A 7,314-nucleotide genomic window follows, 5' to 3' on the forward strand; every position below is an offset into this window, starting at 1 on the left:
TCTGTCCAGCTATGAAATATCTGGTTCACTGATCTTTAGTCTGTTTCTTCTGACCATCCTTTCACATTTCAGACAAACATCTCCAAGCTTAAATCTGAAACAAGCTTGCTTCCTCCTTTCCCCAGCAAACTTGATAGAGCAGCAAATCACTGGACACTTTATTCCCAAAATGCTTCCATATGTGCAAGCAATAGACTGGCCTGCAAATAATATATTTTTTTATTTTTAGATTTAATTAGGGCTGTAGCTATAGATTACTTTAGTAATCAAGTATTCTATATTATTCCATCGATTAATGGAGTCATTTAAGAATCGAATAAGAAGTCATTTTTCTTTATTAAAGAGCAATACTTGATATACAAGAGAAAATAATATAGGTCTCTAGTTTGTTTCCTTTAAAAAAGGTTACATTCAAAATGCAAATATAAATATATCAATGAAAATAAATAAAATAAAAATATAAATAAAACATTTTAATAAATAAATAAAAAATATAAAGATCAATTTCTAATTACCTTAAAAAAAGTTAAACATAAAATTTAAGCGTAAGTCAATAAATATAATCAATTTCACATTACTTAAAAGAAGGTAAAAAGTTACAATCTAACAATAAGGCATAAACTTAAATAATAGTAATAGAAATAATAATACCCAAACATCGCATTTAAGTCATGCAAATTAACTTTCAAGTTTCAGCCTAACTAAAGCTCAAGCATGACATGAGCCTTTACTATCTTCTTGGAAGGCTTTGTGGCTTTTGTAAGAGGACAAATTTAGTGAACAGGAATGTAACTTGGAACAAGAAGAAGAGTCCATAAAAAAAAATGTAAATACTTTTTTTTTTTCTGCAACATGAAATTAGAGTTATTTGGAGAATAAACCCTCTTAAATGCCTCTCTATATACTGGTGTGCATATGTATACAACTTGTTTTTGATATCCTTTATATTCTGTGTACTGGTCAGTTCACAGCAGTGATAGAAATTAATCTGTTCCAATATATATATCCTTTGTAGAAGTTTGCAGCAGTTCATGCAACAAGTAGATCTAACAGGAGGCATTTTCTCTCTCTTCTGTTTGAATGTAGGCAGTTGTTTTCCCGTCTCCGGAATGTAAGCTGCTGGCAATGGGAGGCAGTCTTCTTTTTGTAGTATTATTCCAGTCCAAAAGAGTTTTTGGTTTTAGCATTTGTGCCAAAAATCTGTTGTTTGAGCACTGTGCTGATCTGCGAAAGTAAAAAAATCGTAGAAAAATCAGAGAAAAGTACAGGAATAAGAAGCAAAGTGCAGAGCAGTAAGCTAGAACGTTCGAACGGTAGCAAAGCCGGAAGCGGAATTTGTGTGTAAATAGGCCTATTTACACACTATTTAATTCAGCTCAGAGCAACATGAATGCATTTAACCTGCAGTAACAAATGCACTCACGATATGTTGTTATTTTAAACATGAAATATTGAATACTGATACAATTATTTTAAAAATTAAAAGAAACTTTAGAATCAGAATCAGAATTAGTTTTATTCGCCAGGTGTGGACAAACACACAAAGGAAGTCGTGGCCTAATGGTTAGAGAGTCGGAACTCACAATCGAAGGGTTACCGGCAGGAATTGTGGGTGGGGGGAGTGCATGTACAGTTCTCTCTCCACCTTTAATACCACGACTTAGGTGCCCTTGAGCAAGGCATCCAACCCCCAACTGCTCGCCTGGTGCCGCAGCATAAATGGCTAGCCACTGCTCCGTGTGTGTGTTCACAGTGTGTGTGTGTGTTCACTGCTCTGTGTGTGTGCACTTTGGATGGGTTAAATGCAGAGCACGAATTCTGAGTATGGGTCACCATACTTGGCTGAATGTCATTTCACTTTCACAAGGAATTTGTTGTGTTTGTTTAAAGGTGCTCCTGGTACATACATTCATAGATGCATGCATACACATTTAACATAAGAAAAAAATTATACAAAATAAGTTCACCCAAAAATTTAAATTAGGCTGCGTTTTACTCACCCTCATGGCATCTTAGGTCAGGGGTGGGCAATTAATTTTGACAAGGGGTCACATGAGAAACCTGAATCGTGTCAGAGGGCCACACCAACAATAACACTTAATTCTGCTCAGCTTTCTTCCATTGTACAATTCCCTTAATTATATATTATGAATAGCTGGTACTGGTAATCAGTAGAATAAAACTAAAATAAAATTCTGTTTATATTAGGCTAAGTGAAATTGTGGTGCGTAGGTCAAATAATTTTGTGAGAAATGACATAACTTGTCCTGCTTCTCTGGTGGTGTAAAGTTTTGTAAAAAGTCCTTGTTGAGTGTGCAGTTTTGCTAGCAACGCATCAGACACACTTGCGCGCTCTTTTTCAGACAGATTTCTGTATGTATCCTCGTGTTTAGTCGTGTAGTGCTGATTCAAATTGTAATCTTTTAACACAGCGACCTGTGTACCGCAAATCAAGCACACAGCGTTACCTTTAATTTCTGTTAAGAAGTACTTGGCAGTCCATGTCTTGTTAAAAACACGACATTCATTATCAACTTTTCTTTTCTTAGCGTGTGCTGACATTTTGAGGGTAACACCACTTGTTGCTATTCAACTTCACTCTCGCCTGGCAACAGAGCGCGAGCCTCCGCTGAGTGCGCGCGCATTCCGCGCAACTCCCCAAACAGATCTTCGGATGCGGAGGCACGCGCGCGCTGTTAAGACGAACCTGCCCGAGCAGACGGATATTAGTTTTTTTATTACCTTCGCGCTCATGCGGACGCGTCGAGTTTGACTGCAGTATCTTCTATTCTATGCGCTTTATAATCCGGTGCACCTTATAGTGCGGAAAATACGATAGATAATTTTATAGTCTATGTTGGGCCGGGGCCGGACAGGGACACACAAAGGGCCGGATGTGGCCCGCGGGCCGTAATATGCCCAGGTCTGTCCTAGGTGTATATGACTTTCTCCTTTCAGATGAATTCAGTTGGAGTTAATATAAAAAATGGTCTTTGATCTTTCAAACTCTATCAATGCAGTCAGCAGGTGTTGCATTGCTTCAGTCCAAAAGACGTGAAATAAAAAGTGCCCTAACATTAAAAAAAATGTCTCACACGTCTCTCACGGGGTGAACACCTACTGTAGCGATGCATTTTTGTAAAAAAATATCCCTATTCAAAATTTAATAATAACTTGAATCTAGCTTGCACTCACAGTTGTAAATGGAAGCAGTTCTGGGCAGATAACAAATGAGGTTAGCATTTACCTGGCTTTCTTGTCAGGGAAGTCATCGCCTAATGGTCAGAGAGTTTGACTCCTAACCCTAAGGTTGTGGGTTTGAGTCTTGGGCCAGCAATACCACGACTTAGGTGCCCTTGAGCAAGGCATCGAACCCCCAACTGCTCCCCGGGCGCCACAGCATAAATGGCTGCCCACTGCTCCAGGTGTGTGTTCATTGCTATGTGTGTGTGTGTTCATTGCTGTTTGTGTGCACTTTGGATGGGTTAAATGCAGAGCATGAATTCTGAGTATGGGTCACTATAGCTACTTGGCTGTATGTCACAGGCACTTTATTCCATGGATTTGTTGCCCTCTTCTGTTGTTGATTCTACAATTAATCATTTCCTCCAGGATTTTGTGATCGCTGAATTTATCGCAAACTCACAATTTTCACAATGGAAAATGGAATGAACAGCCTTGTGTTCTCATCATGACTGATGTACAAGGAACCAGGAAAAACATTTATGAAATGTGTTGAGTACACTGTTTATATACGTACAATATATTAATAACAATTTATTTGTTTTAGATGCTGAGTGTCGCCATAGTAACACCACGCCTTAGTGACTGTAAAACATCATACAATGACATCATGTGATGCCTTTGGAAACTAGATAAGACACAACTATGAATTAAACAACCAGACAGAGCATTAAATACACATATTATATTGCATTGTTTCTATATAATATAGAACACAATAGAACTGTGATATAATACAGGGCTGGGCAGCTTCAGTCCTGGAGGGCTGTGTCCCCAAACCTAATCAAACACACCGGAACCAGCTCATCAAGGTCTTCAGGATCTTCAAGATCAGTAGAAAGCTACAGGCAGGTGTGTTTGAGCAGGGTTGGAGCTGAACTCTCCAGGACCAAAGCGGCCCAGCCCTGCTCTATTACAGTCAATACTGAATGCATAACAGGTGTTTGTTGGTACATAACTGAACTGAAGACAAATATTAACATGACAAAAAAAAACACACACAAACATTTATTTGACTGTTGTGTTACCAGGATTTAATTAATCAGATCACGCAGTAATGTTCTTGCTAAAACTATTTTACTAATAAAATCACCAGATCTGCACTGACAACACATTTGTGTGTGTGTGTGTTTGTAAGGGAGAGAGTGTAGGAGAAAGAGTATGTGCACTCCATACACAATAAAATGCAATTGTGTGGCAAAAACATGAAAATAATTTGACCTATTTAATTTATCCTGTTGTTTACAATATTTATTAGCTTGGCCAGCGTTATTGTGGGTTTTAGTTCTTTTGCTGTTTTAGGCTGTAAGTTTGCTGTGCGTTTCCCTGGAAATAATTGCCCTCCTTAGAACATTCGTCAGTCAGTCATTCAGTCATTCAACAGCCCCGTGTGATATAAACAATGTTTCAATGTCCAGATGCTTGTTTGTTAAGGCTGGTTTAAATGAAGCAGGTGAGGACCAAAAAAATAAACCAGACCAAATGCAAATACGAGCATGAAACTATGTGAGGTGTTTTTGTACGGATCATAGCAGTTTCAGTGTGACTTGTGTGGGAAGTATGACATGTTTTGTGTAAACTGAAAATATCATAAAAATACCTAATGATCATGGTGCCCTGATGTTATTAATATAAATTGAACACTTCCACATTTCCAGGTTTCTAACGGAAGTCATTATAGACGATAAATGACATGTAATACATTTCTGGAAGATTAGAGACGACAGCAAATTCTTCTTCTTCTTCTATTTTGTTCACTTTTGCATTTCCACACTTTTCTTTCATGTCCTTAGCTGTTGTATGATACACCAGGAGTTCAGGAATTGGCTGTTCAGCAGGTTCCTGAAGATGTTTCTGGTTATAGTTTCTGTTCACTGGAACTACAGCAACTTTACACACAGATCCTACAAGTTTAAATAAAGCATTTGGCTCAAAACAACCCAGGCTGAATGCAAATGAGAGAACACAGATTCTATCGGGTCTTTTTTTCACGGATCACGGAAGTTTCAAAGTGAAATGTGCAGGAAGTGTGATGTGTTTTGTATAAACATAATTTTATTTTAAAAACAAACTCTATGAGCATGGTGGCCTGATGTTATTAATATGTCATGACTTACATGCCTCACTTTTCACATTTCTCAGTAGTATAGTCATAATAAATGTGTATGGTTAATATTTGGTTTCATGAGGTATTTAAAGAAGGCGTTTGTTCATATCTCATTTGCCTGGTTTTAAACAAAATTGTATTCCCAAAACATGGAGAAATTTTTGTTTATTATTATTTTTCTGTCTGTCATCACTAGTATTTTCTGATTTGTGGAGTTAAACAAATGATATCCAAAATCATAAAATGAAGGCCACATGCGAATTAAATTAACCCAAAAAATATATGTTTATTAAAGTAATCCATAACTTAACTAAAAGAGATAGTTCTCCCCAGATAGTTCTCTTCTTATTACTCACCCTCATGATGTTCCAAACCCATAAGACCTTCGTTCATCTTCTCAACACAAATTAAGATATTTTTGCTGAAATCCGAGAGCTTTCTAACCCTGCATAGACAGCAATAAAACTGACCCATTCGAGGCCCAGAAATACAGTAAGGACATCAATAAAATAGTCCATGTGACATCAGTGCTTCAACAGTAATGTTATGAAGCCATGAGAATACATTTTATCCGCAAAGAAAACTAAAATAATTAATTTATTCAACAGTTTCTTCTCTTCCTTGACTGTCTTTGACACTTGTTCATGATAGTACCATGATGCCTGTGTGTGATTTATTGGTATATCATTTTATGCTTCTTAATATTAAAACTGCACAGCATTTACCAAATCTGATTTATTAATTTCTTGTAAAACATCATTAATATGAATTATTTCAATGTACACTAGGCTCTTTTGATTTGAGTCGGTCTCCAGGGCTCTTTGTAATAATGTAATAATGAAACTAAATAGACAACAAAGTGTGCCAAAGAGTTCAGTCTTTAACTAAAAGGAAACACAAAATCAAATCTATATCCCTATGAACAAAGATGAAATTTGAATAGCAAATTCATGATCAGGTTGTATGTTTGACCCTTTTGTTTCTTTCTTTCAGTTTCTTTGCAAGTCAAACTGAGGACGTCACTGAAGATCTGCTTTCTCCTCATGTTCAGCTGATGATAAGACTAACACTTGAAAAATGCTGTAAAGTGAGAATGTGTTTCTTAGTTTGTGAGACATGCACTAACAAGCACAGCACTGTGTTTACATGAAGTATGACAGAAGCCAAGAATATTTCTGAGTAAATATGATAGGATCTGTTACATTTGTCTTCATTGTTCAGTGGTTTAACTGAAGTGTTAACTGTGATGATAAAGTGTTTATAGTCTTAAATGTTTCTTGAGTTTGGTGTTTGTTCTCTGTTGTAGGTTTAGGGTGTGACAGTGATTGAACGAGGGTGGGTTGACTTTTTCTTTCTTAACAAATGAAGCTGTGTGTGTGTGTGTGAGAGGAGAGAGAGAGAGAGAGAGAGAGAGAGAGAGAGAGAGAGAGATCTTGTAGACAGCTGACTGCGAACACCGAACCAAAGAGGAAATTTTTTGGGGATTAGGAATCAAATACATTTTCTAATTCATTATTCATATCTGAACCATTTCTCAGAAATCATGATGATTCTGTGACATCTCTGAAACATCTTCATCAGTTTGACTGTAGAAGAGAGAAGATTCACACGGTCTGTCAAGAGAGGCTTCAATAAAACTTTAGTTTTAGCAAACTAAAAAGTAAATGATAAGAGATTGAAATTAATAAACTATAATTGCCCTATACTGTGTGTTAATGTTTTTAATGTTCAAATAAAGGAACAGCCGAAACTAAATCCTCTGCTGCCCTCTGCAGGTCATTTATGTTCATATTTAGTTCAGAAATAAGTTACAAATCATCTCACATGTACTCATGATGACAAGTTGCACGTTGTTCAGTTAGAGGGAAGCTGTTCGAGACCTAAACAGCCAGACTGATTAACACTTCATACACAGATCAGGTGTGAATATTTAACAACAGCTTTGACAGCTGCAGTTTATTAAT

At 36.8% G+C, this 7,314-nt stretch overlaps 1 long non-coding RNA gene across 1 annotated transcript in view; it reads left to right on the plus strand.

Moving 5' to 3' along the window:
• LOC132160024 (uncharacterized) overlaps positions 1-6,621 on the plus strand; it is a 51,261-nt gene extending 44,640 nt beyond the window's left edge. The window contains exon 2 of the long non-coding RNA XR_009437934.1: positions 6,344-6,621. This is a non-coding gene — a long non-coding RNA (uncharacterized LOC132160024). The remainder of the gene's footprint in view (positions 1-6,343) is intronic.
• The last annotated feature ends 693 nt before the right edge of the window (positions 6,622-7,314 follow it).

This window comes from Carassius carassius, chromosome 16, assembly GCF_963082965.1.
Source record: "Carassius carassius chromosome 16, fCarCar2.1, whole genome shotgun sequence".
In the NCBI taxonomy this organism is placed as follows: Eukaryota; Metazoa; Chordata; class Actinopteri; order Cypriniformes; family Cyprinidae; genus Carassius; species Carassius carassius.